A 14,234-nucleotide genomic window follows, 5' to 3' on the forward strand; every position below is an offset into this window, starting at 1 on the left:
GTCATGATATGTTCTAGAAATGAAGTGATCTGACGATGCATTCTCTCCTCGGTATTACCGACGCCTGATCTATGGCTTAACACCCGATTGGTCCCTGATATCTATTTAAAGAGAATGGAGGGTCATTTGTAGGGTGTTCGTTCATGAGAGAAGCTTATGTAAATTTTGATTCTTTTATTAATAAATTGTCTGAAGTGAACGTGTTGGCTCAAGCTGTGGATTTTTTCCCTTCTTGAGGGTTTTAACTACGTCAAGAATACTGGTGTATTGATATGTGATCTATTTGTCAGCGGTGTCCTTTGGTGTTCTATTTGAGGAACTTACCCTGTAAATTCCTACATTGACCATATATTTTCTTTCTAAAAATCTAATGTCAAATTTCTAACCAAATTATCAACTTCCAATAATAAATAAAATCTTTAATTCTATTGAATCAAAAAATTCATAATGCCAACATGTTACATGATACAATGGTTTTATTTGAGTCAACCTCTAAAAGTGTCTTCTTATTAAAATGAACTAACACTTTCCAAATTCTCACATCTTATTAAAATGAACTAACACTTTCCAAATTCTCAAAGTTATTTTGGATTCATTAATATAACTTTTGTCAAGGTAAGAATGATGATTTTTTATTAATTATAATATATTTTAAATTATAATTAATTATATATAATATTAATTTTACTCATCCCTTAATATTTCTATTATAAGTTAACCATATATTTTTAAAATATATTAACTTTTATTAAATTAACATGTGTATTATAAATATAAGTATTTAAATATTTTATCTATATTTAATAACATATAATTATTTAAATTTATAACATAATAATATATTAATATTAATATACCAAATCAATTATTTATGTGTGTTATATATTATATCTTTTTACTCACACTTATCATAAATTTTATTACGTTAATATGTATACAACTAATTTATATATTAAATTATTGTTTTCCTCTTCTTCTTTTTTATATAAATTTTATTAAATCAATAGAGTGATGTGTCTACGTCAAAAAGACAAATTCTAAGTCTATGAAAAAAAAATAGAAAGTGGAGAATAATTTTGACAAATTCTAAGTCTATGAAAAGTAATAGAAAGTGAAGAATAATTGAATGGAGACATTTATTTTATAAGTTGGGATTGGTTCCTTAAAAGTTAGAAAATTTCTTTTGGACGAAATTTGAAACAATAGTCCTAAACTTATGAGATATAACACGTAGTATTATCTTTATTTTTCAACAATATTCCAATTTCAAGGATTGAAGTTAGTGTGGGGTTACAACGCATTATAGGGTTGATAGATCTCACTTAAAAAAGTAAACATGTAAATGTAAATGTAAATGTAATGTTTAACATTTAACATTTTTAATCTAATGTCAGCCTTATTTAAAAATCAATCTAGTTATTATGTATAAGCATTCAAAAAGGAAGTATGGTAAATAAATATAAATATAAATAAACCATAGGTATGGTAAATAAATAAAACATTCTTTTTATAATTAGTAGAGAAGTATGGTAAATAAATAAAAATATAAATAAACTAGAAGTACGATAAATAAATAAAAACTATTTTTATATTTGCTCCATAAACCTTTTTATATTTGCTCCATAAACCTCTTTATATTACGGAAACTCAAAAAAAAAAAAATTTAGGTCAAGCCTATGGGCTAAATACCATGGGAGAAATAATTATTAATACCATGGCCCAAAATAGCATGGGCCAAAAACCATATTTATAAAAGAGGTATGGTAAATAAATAAATATAAAAGAAGTATAAGGAGGTATGGTAAATAAATAAAAATATATCAAATAGGATCAGAAATCAATATCTAATTATATACAAAGCCTACGGGCCAAATACCATGGTAAATAAAAGAGATATGATTAATAAATATAAATATAAATAAACCAAAGGTATGGTAAATAGATATAACCTTTTTTTATATTTACTCCATAAACTTCTTTATACTTACTAACACTCAAAAAAGAGGTTTTATTTAGGTGAAGCCTATGGACTAAATACCACGGTCCAAATTATTATTAATACCATGCAAAAAAAGCATTATTAACCCTCATATTAATATTAAAAGATTACTATTATTATTAAATCTAATATTCATATTAATATATTACAATATTAATATTATTAAATTTAATAAATTTGGATTAATACACTATTAAATTTGTTATATTATAATATATATTAATATATCATAATATATATTAACTCTAGATATATATGGGAGGGAAGAACAAAGACATAGAGTGATAGAGGTGGAGACATGGGGGGAGTGACAAGGGAGAGGTGGAGATAAACTGAAAGAGAGGGGAGAGGAGTAAGAGAGGTAGAGAAGGGTAAGGGAGGGAGGATGAGACACAAAGATCAAGGGAGAAGAGAGAGAAGTTGGATTGGAGGGCAATGAGAGAGAGAGAGGGAGAGATGGGGGAAGAGAGAAGAAGGTAGGAGAGAAAGGGAGAAAGCGGACTTACGAGAGAGGAGGAGAGAGGGAGGGATAGAGAGATAGAGTTGAAGGGGGAGAGAGGGAGGAAAGAAGAAAGACATAGAGTGAGAAGTGGAGAGAGAGAGAGGGAGTGACAATGGAGAGATGGAAAAAGAGAGTGTATGTTTAGGGGTGAGATAAAGAGACAAATGAGGAGAGAGAAGCAAAGAGGGAGGGATATAATAATATAGTTGGAGAGAGATTGTGTGTGATGGGGGAAGAGAGAGGATTGGAGAGAGAGAGAGAGAGAGAGAGAGAGAGAGAGAGAGAGAGGGAGAGTGAGGTAGGAGAGAAAGGGAGAGAGAGAGAGAGGAGAAGGGAGAGTGAGGTAGGAGAGAAAGGGAGAGAGAGGAGGAACGAGAGACATGACTTGAGAAAGAGGAGGAGAGTGATGGGGAAGAGAGATTATTAGAGAGAGAGAGAGAGAGATGGGGGAAGAGAGAGGGAGGTAGGAGAGAAAGCGAGAGAGAGGAAGTATGAGAGAGAGGAGGAGAGAGGGAGGGATAGGGAGATCGAGTTGGAGAGGGTGAGAGGGAGGGATAGGGAGGTGGTGTTAAAGGGGGAGAGAGAGAAAGAAGAAGAAATATATAGAGAGTGAGAAGTGGAGAGAGAGAGAGGGAGTGACAAGGGATAGATGGAGAGAGAGAGTGTGTATGTTTGGGGTGAGATAAAGAGACAAAGAAGGAGAGAAGGAGAGAATGGGGGAGAGAAGGAGAGAGGAGAGGGAGGGATTTAGTAACAGAGTTGGAGGGTGAAGAGAGAGAGGGGTGGGAGAGAAAGGAAAGAAGAGAGAGAGGATGTGAGAGAGTGAAGAGAGGGAGGGAAAGAGAGATGGATATGGAGGGTGAGAAAAGGTGGTAAGAAGAAAGAAATAGAGAGAGAAAGGTGGAGAGGGAGAGAGGGAGTGATAAGGAAGATGGTGAGAGAGGGAGAAAGGACAATAGGAGGGAAGAGAGGTAGAAGCAGGCAAAAGGAGAGAGAGAGAGAGAGAGAGAGAGAGAGAGAGAGAGAGAGAGGATATATAGATAGATTGGTGAAAGAGAGTGTATGTTTTGGGGGTGATATAAAGAGATAAAGGGAGATAGAAATATAGATAGAAAGTGAAGAGAGGGAAGAAGAGAGAGATTGAAAGAGGGGGGGAGAGACAAAGAAATTGATATATATCGAGTGAGAGAGTAGGTGTGTTGGGGGGTTGCGATAGAGAGACAAAGAAGGAGAGATGGACAGAGATATAGATGTAGATGGAGGGGAGGGGGGAGAGAGAAGAAGATTTCTTGCAATAAATTAATTTTTTTGAGTGTAGATGGTGATTTCTAATCCTATTTAATTGCTTGCACTGGATGCATTGATTTTAGTGTAGATGTTGATTTCTAATGATATTTGATTTCCGGCAGTAGATGCATTCATTTCAGTGTAGATGTTTATTTCTAATGATATTTGATTTCCTGCATTAGATTCATTGATTTCAATGTAGATGATCTCTAATCCTATTTGATTGCTTGCACTAAATGTATTGATTTCAGTGTAAATGGTGATTTCTAATCCTATTTGATTCCTTGCACTAGATGAATTGACTTCAATGTAGATGTTAATTTCTAATAATATTTGATTTCTTGCATTAGATGCATTGATTTCAATGTATATGATTTTCAATCCAATTTGACTACTTGCACTACATGCATTGATTTCAGTGTAGACAGTGATTTCTAATCATATTTAATTGCTTCCAATAAATGCATTGATTTGAGTGTAAATGTTGTTTTCTAATCTTATTTGACTTCTTGCATTAAATGCATTGATTTCAGTGTAGATGTTGATTTCTAATTTGATGTAATTGGATATAATTGAATTAACATTGTGTGTGGATTTCATTGTAAGTACGAAAAATATTCACTATGTACATTGATTTTTGTGTTATAGTAAATCAACCTATTAATATTGGAGAGAAAGAGAGAGAAGGTATGATGTTTACTACAATAGCTCGTGCTAAATATTTAAATGAAAAGGTGACAAAACTAACAAGGGTGACAATAAGAATAGTAGAAGAAATTAGTTTGAGATTAATCACAATGAAGACTATTTGTAATTGACTATATTCTTATTATTCAAATTTTCTATCATTCAACACTATTACATTGTCACTTTACATTCAAAATTTGTATTTCATCATTTCTCATCATTAAAGTTATTAACAATATTTATCATCTCAACAAACTGAGCTAACTAAGCAAATTTAAAATTAAAATGGCTTAATCTCACACATATTTATCATATTTAAAATAGTTATATAAATATCAGACGAAGTTACATATTACTATTAAAATTAATCATATATTCATTACATTTTCTTTGGCCGCACATGACTAAAACCAACCTAGATCTATCTTAACTCTCGATCTATCAAGTGTTAAGTGGGATCAAATCTCTCGAGGTGCAAACCTTTCCTAAGTTTTGCACTCAAAAAAGAGGTTTGCACCTCAAGAGATTTGACTCCTCTCAAAGCTTGATAATCTAAAGTTAATATGGATCTAGACTCATGTTAGCCCACTTGTGGGAGACAAGTTGAGGTGTTTCTTAACATGAAAATAAGAAGAATGTCAAAAAATATTGAAATCTTTTTTAATCCAAATGATAATGTTTGTATTCCAAACTATCTACACTTCCACATAATGAATCGACATCTATATGGAATTACATTTAGTGTTACCACAATTCAAATGTATTCTTTTAAAAAATTTAACTAAATTCCTTTCAACATGCTCTTCTCCTTCTTTATCTGACAAAAAGTGATGTATTTGATCACATACCTATTGTAAAAGTACCCATATTAGGTATATTTGGATTCAAGATAAGTAAAATATAGCTTAGGGTAATGCATAAAACAACATAATAAGTTTATGTATGAGAAGTGTAATGTTTGATATCTAACTTTAGCAATTTCAATTTCAAGTTCTTAAATGAGGTAGGTATATTAGATCATTGTTTGTTTTGTTGGATGGATTTCTGCTCTCTTCTAAATCTTTGATGCATGGAATGACTTTAAATCCAACTTATATATATATTAAAAAAAATCACAAACTTATATTCTATATATATATATAAATCACAAACTTATATTAGAATATATAAATCACAAACTTATATTACAATATAAAAAGTGGAGGGAAGAAATATATAAATAATGAATAATAATAATGACGGACAAAACCAATGACCTAACATTGATCTTCCAAGACTTATCTTTTCCCACACAAGGTTATGGATGGAAATTTCATTGTGAAAATCTTAGAACCTCTTTTCTCTTCGATTAAGAAGTGGCAACTAATCTGGAAAGCAACTACATATAACTTGCAATCTTGCAGTTAGTTTCTCACATATTTTTCAATACTGAAAAATTCCATGGGTTTTTTACAGATTTCTCCATCACTTGGGTTTGAATTATTAGAAACTAAAGTCTTACTGGTTCATCATACATGAGGAAAGAAAAGAGCGGAATCCATTCTAACAATACCTTTGACTATGTCCAATTGTTCCAGCTTCTTCTTCTGCTTTTCTATGGAGAAGCAGCCATCGTTGTGATGTCGCTAAGCAACTGCCTAACATGTGTACTATATTTGTTTGCACTATCGCTTTGAAGAAAATCTGAAAAAACTTCAATCTCTTCTCGTCTCAGCGTTCTGCGACCCCTTTTGAGAAGTTCCACCGTAATAATTAAACCCAATTGAACGTGAGATAGTTCGAATTCGACTCCCTCGAGAACAATTTCCACCATTTCAACAATATCTTTGACTATGTCCAATTGTTCTAGCCTCTTCTTGTGGTTCAAAAAGTTTAAAGCTCCGTTATCTTTAGCCTTAACTATGGCTTCAATTAATTCGAACGCGCCCTCAAGTGCTTTACCAATACAAATCGCCCCTCCTTGTGGGGAAGAAACTAGATGCTCTTGATAACGGGAAATGCAAAGTATTACAACTTTCACAAGAACGTCCACGTAATTGAAAAATCGAAGAAAAGTGAGGTTCCTCCACATCCACGCTGCTTTCAGGATTGCCATCCCGTTGTGGAGATCCTCATCTATGATTTTATCCCTAGAATTGTGACGTCCTAACAATTTGAGGGTAATTTGGATGACACAAGGAAGGATTGTTGTTCCCTTGTTCAGAAGTGGAAAATCGATATTGATATGGTGATTAAACATCTGATAGTAAATTTTCAAGACCATACTTTGGATTTTCAAATACTCGGATTGTCCAAGTTCAGACAGAATATGTACAAACGCCACTACAGAGTTTTCAGGAATTGTCTCCAAATCCCTCAGTCTAAAGCCGACGATATCGACTATCTTGGCCAATTCTCTGCACACTTCCCTGCTTTCTTCACTTAAAGAGTAGGAACACTGTAGCTGTGTATCGACAACCATGAACAAGTATTTGTATCCCTGGATTAACGAAAACAGATCCCTGTTCGATTCCTCATACTGGCAATAAAGACGGATCAGGTTGAGCATCTGCCACAACACCTTCCAATCCGTCTCTTCCTTCTTTTCGTTCTCCTTCTGAGAAATATGACGATAATGGGACACCAAATCCTTCAATAGACGTGTCATTTCACCCTGGCTTAAGATTTTAGTATAATCGGGAATTACCTGAACCCCTGGGATTCGATTTTTCGTGATGTATCGCTGCATCTCTCGTTTCAACTCAGTCTGGGGGATGACATTGTTGATGTGGAAAGGCTGGCGGGTATATGGGTTGATGGCCTCGTGTTTAGTCACCCAAATTGTCTCGAGTGTCCTGCGGTTGTATAGCAGCTGAGCAGAGTCTTCTGCATGCGGGAGTCGAATGGGATCGTAAGCAAATTCTTGGAAAAGCACATCCATATATTCTTGGGGAACACCATCTGAAGCCATTTCCGTATCGGTTAGTAAAGATAGATATGCATGCGGATCATTAGTAGTTTTTATCGACGGGTTTCTTATATAAGGATAACGTAGCATCTAAATTCCACGTAAGTTATGAGGTGGCGAGCCGACGGATCATGGAAACCTTGTCGAACGTTAGAGTGTGTTGTATATCAAACAAAACCCTAACCTAGGTCATATGAATTAATGTTATATGATCTAGGTCATACCATATGCAATGCTAGATTTAAAAAGGATTGAATTTATATGCGAAGTGGTGAGTGTTTGTCTTCATGTTCACCCTAACCTATGGGCAATGTGAATTAATGTTATATGACCTGGGGCGTACCATATGCAATACTATATTTTAAAAGGATTGAATATATCCCAAGTGGTGAGTGTTTGTCTTCATGTTCATGATATATATCCAAGTTTTAGTTGACGTAACTCAAATATGTTTTGAAGTGTAGGTAATAAAACTTGCATGTCTACTCTTCCGTTTCTATTCTGGTTGGTGCTGTTTTTTTTTCTCTTTCTTTGTACATTTGAACTTTTTTTTCTTAATTCTGGTTTTGTTCTACTCACCAACATGAGTGAGTTGAAAGAAGAGCCATTGTCTTTTCTTCCAAAAGCATGGTTGCAAACTCTTTTTCAAGTTTGAGTTGAAAGAAGGGCTATTGTCTTTTTTTTCAAAAGCATTGTTGCAAACTCTTTTTCAAGTTTAATCAAATATGACAAAACAAGAGTTTAATCTTGGCTTTCCCTATTCTTAGGGTGCAATAGCAAGTTAATTTACTAAGGAAATGTATCCATAAAGCTCCTTAGAACCCTACTTTTATAATTCCACCTACATGTAAGCTCCTCAGAACCCTAGTTTTATAATTCCACCCAAAACTATAGACAATCATGGTAGATGAATGAAAGACCATGCTTTCATTTGTAAATTTATTGGCAATTGGCTTATAGAGAAAGAACTAGATCGTTGGATTACCCAAAAATGGCAACCTGAAGGAGACATAGACTTAAGATAAAGGTTTCGTTATAGTCATATTCTCTAACTTGGAGGATAAATCAATGATTTTCAAGGGGGGTCCATATTTATATAAAAATGTGGGATTATATATCCATCACTAGGAGGAATGCTTCTATCCAAACAAAGAAGAATTCTAGTGGGCACAAGTATGGGTACGACTATATTCTTTACCAGCTGATTTTTGGATTCAATAAATTCTGGACGGTATACGAAATGTTCTTGGTAGTTTTGTGAAAGTTTCATAGGTAATAAGAAGGAGAAGAAATATTTCATATGCTCGAATCAACATCTACATGAACATCTCGGAGCCTTTACACGATTCAATTAACCTAAACTATCAAGCCAAAATATGGTCTCAACCTTGGATTATGAACATATTCCTCTTCATTGTCCTCTATGTCATGAACATGATGATATGCTCATAGATTGTCCACTTAAGAAGAACAGACATGAAAGTGTAGAATCTGTAGGTATCGATGGTTTTCAAAAAGTTTCATCCCAAAGAAGAAACTCTAGAATGAGGAATTTGAAAAATCTAGTGGTAACGCACGATAATAATGCTTTCAATGTGATAGAAAATATGGAGGAATATCCTAAGGTGGAAGGGATCAATGATGTTCCCATGATGGAGTCCATTCCAAACACGTAGGAACAAATACAAGTTAAACAACATGTGAAAAGGAAGACCCTAGAGGTTGATGTAAGCAAAGATAATCATATCATTGTTACAAACCTTCTAGCTATCAAAGAAGTGGCTCTTCGAGTCAAACAAAACTATTATTCTTTGCAAAAGGAGTATTAGTAGACCTCTTAAATGATTGGGCTATGAGAGATCTAGCAGAGATATCTATCGAGCAAAGTGAATAGCATGTGAAGGTGTTGATAGAATGGAAGACTTTAAAGCATTAGCATTCCAATGGAGCACCTGGGATTATTTGCTTAGAAGAACTTCAAGAAAAAGGTAAGGATCTGTTGGTGAAAGACTTGGTTAAAGATGATAACAGAAAGGGTGAATACTAAAGAGGGATAACCTACAAGAAATTTAGGAATATTTAGTGGAATCTTGAAAAGCATCAACAATCTCTGATTACTTTCTTGTTGCCACTAAAAACCCACAATGGATATCATTTCTTGAAATATCCATGGTTTGAAGAAAGGGTAAATAGAGGTATTTACAAGACCAAATCAAAAAGGAGAAGCCAAAAGTAGTGATGATGTAGGAAACCAAACTAACTTGGGATAAACTCACAATGATTGTTGAGTCTTACTACAAAGGATGTCAATTCATGGTTATTCAAGCCCAAGATAGTTCGGGAGGAGTAGCCATTTTATGAAATCCGTTGGAGGTGATTTTTCAAGATTGAAGAGCTACTTCATGTATTTTTATAGGCTATTTTTAGTACATTGGTACTAAGAAATTAGTAGCATTAACAATCAATTATGGGCCTCTCGTGGCTCATGATCGAAATATATCAGATTCGTTATGGATTATCAGAGGTGAATTTAATATCATTTGTTCCTTAAATGAAAAGAAAGGAGGTATAGCGAAGTTGGATCAGAGTTCAGTAATATTTGTTGATCTTATTCATAATCTCAATCTAGTAGATCTTTTGACCATAAATGGTATATCCACGTGGAATAGCATATGAGGAGGAAGATACTAGATTGCTAGTCATCTAGACTATTTTTGGGTGTTGACACAAGTAATACATAAAGATATCTTCATAGAAGCCACCATATCGCCTTTCCCAGTTTCAGATCATTTCCCACTCCATTTTGAACTCGAACTTAAGGAAACCCTAAAGAATTGGCCTTTTCATTTTGAAGCCTTTTGGTTACATGCTCCAAACCTTTTCGATAAGGTTTGAGGATGACGGAAAGATATAAAGGTCAAAAGATGGAATAAGATGCATGAGTTCGAGCTTAAATTAAAGGTATTAAAACAAAGAATCAAATCTTGGAACAAAAAAAAAATTGGAAATATCTTTGAAGAAAAAGAAAGATTAGAACAACAAATACATGATTTGCAACAATGTATGATATTGAACGAAAGAAATTTAGGCCTAATAATGGAGGGGGGTTTAATGCTACACCAACTAGAACAAAGGTGAAAGAAAGAGGAGATATTATGAAGACAAAATTCCATAATTCAATGGTTGAAGGCACGAGAGTGAAACAAGAAATTTTTCCACAAGTCAATGTTGCAACAAAAGCACAATAACAAAATCTTTTCCATTCTATGGGTAGATGGTACTCGCAAAATTATTCATAAGGATATTGAGCAGGATTTGATTAAATATAATCACAAAATTTTATCTGAAGCTCTAAATAATCTGTTGGAAAGGCAGAGGAGCCAAAACAAAAAAATTTCACACAAAACACATGAGTTGTGGCTCTTCTATTGATCACACAAAAATTGATGATTACAATGAACCCGATGAAGGGTATTTAACCTTTTCCAACTAGCAACTCACCTAAAATAACTTGACATAAAACCACACACAAATTCGACTATGACTTAACCCAACTTGATTCAATGCTTAATTAACTCACTATCTAAATTTAGATAAATCTCCATGCAGGGGTTAATTAGCTATTTTAACAATCCCCCTTAATTACAACCGCTAAACTAAGGCATGACTCATGACAACTCAAACATGTTTGTTGGTCTATGTTTCATCTAGGCTTACAACACCCAAGTTTCTTCTATGAAAATCAAACACATCTTTTCTTAATGACTTAGTAAATATCAGCCAATTGATCACTATATTTACAAGGCTTCAAGTGAACTTCTCCATTGCTCACAAGTTCTATAATAAAATGGTATCTAGTATCAATATGCTTTCTCTTTTGATGAAACACACTATTCTTGGATAGTGCAATCATTGAGATGTTGTCACAATACATCATTGTTGATCCTTGTTGCTTTTGCTTAAGTACATCAAATACTCTTCTTAACCATATTTCTTGACATGTTGCTGATGTTGTTGCTACATATTTTTCTTCTACTCACGAAAGTGTCACAATTGGATACTTCTTAGATGCCCAAAAAATCACACCTGAACAATGATGGAATACATAACTGAAAGTGCTCTTCCTATCATCCAAATTTCCTAAAAAATCACTGTCTCTATACCCAATCAAATCCTTATTTTTTATGCCTTCATACATTATGCCACAATCTCTAGTTCCTGCTATGTATCTCCAAATTCTTTTTCCTGCACTCTAATGTGTGCCTTCTGGAGTCTCCATAAATCTGGAAACCAAACTCACTCCTTGCATAATATCTGTTCTTGAAGTTGTGAGATACATGAGGCTGCCAATCAATGTTTTGAATAGAGTTGGATTGAAATCTGATCCTTCATCATCCTTTCCTAAGTTTGTACCTGTTGCAATGTGTAGGGATAGGTTTTCAATTCTCCATCCTGAATCTTTTCAGCAAATCTCTAGCATATTTATTTTGACAAATAAAAATTCCTTTTTCATATTGCTCAACTTCTATGCCAATAAAATATTTCATGAGACCAAGGTTTTTCATCTCAAATTATTTCATCATGACTTCTTTAAATCCATTCAATTCAAAGTCACCTTTATAAATCATGTCATCAACATATAAGAAAACAATCAAAATTTTTCCATGCTCATTTACCTTTGTGTACAAGGTAGGCTCAATGTTGCTTCTGCAAAATCCATTATTGATCATGTAGTTGTCAATTCTACTATACCAAGCTCTAGCTGCTTGCTTAAGTCCATAGAGCGATTTCTTCAACCTATCAAATTTATCTTCTTTACCTTCAACTTCATAACCTGGAGGTTGCTCCATATAAATTTATTCTTCTATAATTCCATTCAAGAAGGATGATTTGACATCCATCTGATATACTTTCCACATGTTCTGAGTTAGTGTCGCTATAACTACTCTTACAGTATCTGATCTAGCTACTCGAACAAACGTTTCTAAAAATCTATTCTTGGTTGCTATGAGAATCCTTTTGCTACAAGTCTTTCTTTAAATATGCCAATTTCACCTTTCTCATTCAACTTTGTCTTGTACACCCATTTCACACCAATGAGATATTTTTCCTTTGGAAAATCAACCAAATTTCATGTATCATTCTTTTCAATAGCTTCAATTTCTTCATCCATGGCTTGCACCCAATTTTCATCTCTGATTTCTTCTTCAAACAAAGAAGATTGTAATGACAACAGTGCAAAATTTGAACTAACATCCAAATCATCATAAATATCTTTTAGAATTATTATCTTTCTCTTACCATTGTTTGACTCATCTCCTCATTGATTGCTGGGAGAATCTTGATCTGTTGATCTGCTTGAAGATCCATGTTGCTTAGAAAATATTGGAGTCCTTGTTGGTGTGTCTATGTTTGGTGTCTTCACTTGTGATTCTTGCTACTCCTTTTCTGCTACATGATCTTCTTCTATTAGTGGCACTTGTGCATCAAATTGTTTTTTTTCCTACCATTCCATGACTCTTGTTTTTTGAACACACCATCTCTTCTAATTATGGTCTTCTTCATGACAGGGTTATACAATTTGTAAACTTTTGATTTCTCACTATAACTATTAAATATGCATTTTTCACTATTATCATCCAATTTGCCTCTTAGCTCTTTAGGCACATGTTCATAGGCTACACTTCCAAACACTCTGAGATGAGATACACTGTAAGGCATACCTAACCATGCTTCTTTTGGTACTCTGTTCATCACACTCTTTGTAAGAGATTTATTTATCTCATAGACAACACATGCAACTCAATACTCATTAGACAAGTTTCTTCCTTTCAACATGCTCCTTGCCATGTTCATAATGGTTTTATTTTTTCTCTTTGCTGCACCATTCTACTGCGGTGTGTGACTTTTTGTAAATTTCCTTCTGATTCCATGTTTTTTGTAGTACTCATTGAATGCCTTCGAATCATATTCTCCACTGTGATATGACCTCAATACCTTGATTTGTCGATCACTTTGTTTCTCTACTAAGGCTTTGAATTCTTTGAACTTTCAAAATTTCTAGACTTCTACTTCAAGAAGTAAACCCAAGTATTTCTATTATAGTCATCAATGAAGGTGAGGAAGTAAAAACTTCCACCATTGATTTTTTCCTCATAGGTCCACACAAGTTTGTATGCACTAGCTCAAGTGGTTTATTTGCTCTATATGCAACTCCCTTTGTAAAAATTTCATGTTGTTGCTTTCCCAAGATATAACACTCATAAGTACTAGCAGGTTCTTTAATGGGAGGTAATCCTGTGATCATCTATTTTTGTTGCAAAAATCTTAAAACAAAAAAGTGCAAGTGCCCAAACTGTTAGTGCCATAAATTAGAACAACTATAAAATAGTTGACATGATCATTGTAATTCACGACTACAGGAAAGAGTATGTTCCTCATCATCTGCACCTTTTCTATGAGTTGCTTGCTTGGGGTCTTGTCATATATAACACACTTGTGTCCTTGAAAGATAACTTTGTATCCTTTCTGTATCCATTGACCAACACTTATCAAATTACTTTTAAGACCAGGTACATAATACACCTCTAATATTGCCTTCGGCTCCCGCTTCTTGGTCGGAATGTTGACCACTCATTTTCCATCTACATCCACTGTCTTGTCAATCCCCAACTTTACCTATGTCCTCACATATTGATCCAAATTTGCAACCAAATCCTTGTTGTCTGTCATGTAGTTACTGCAACCACTATCTAATAGCCACACATTACCAAAAGGTTCATGCATGGTATGGCAAGCTAGGAACATCGATT

Source organism: Pinus tabuliformis, chromosome 1_1, assembly GCF_031772625.1.
Source record: "Pinus tabuliformis cultivar Carrire ecotype Pingquan chromosome 1_1, CPIR1, whole genome shotgun sequence".
In the NCBI taxonomy this organism is placed as follows: domain Eukaryota; kingdom Viridiplantae; phylum Streptophyta; class Pinopsida; order Pinales; family Pinaceae; genus Pinus; species Pinus tabuliformis.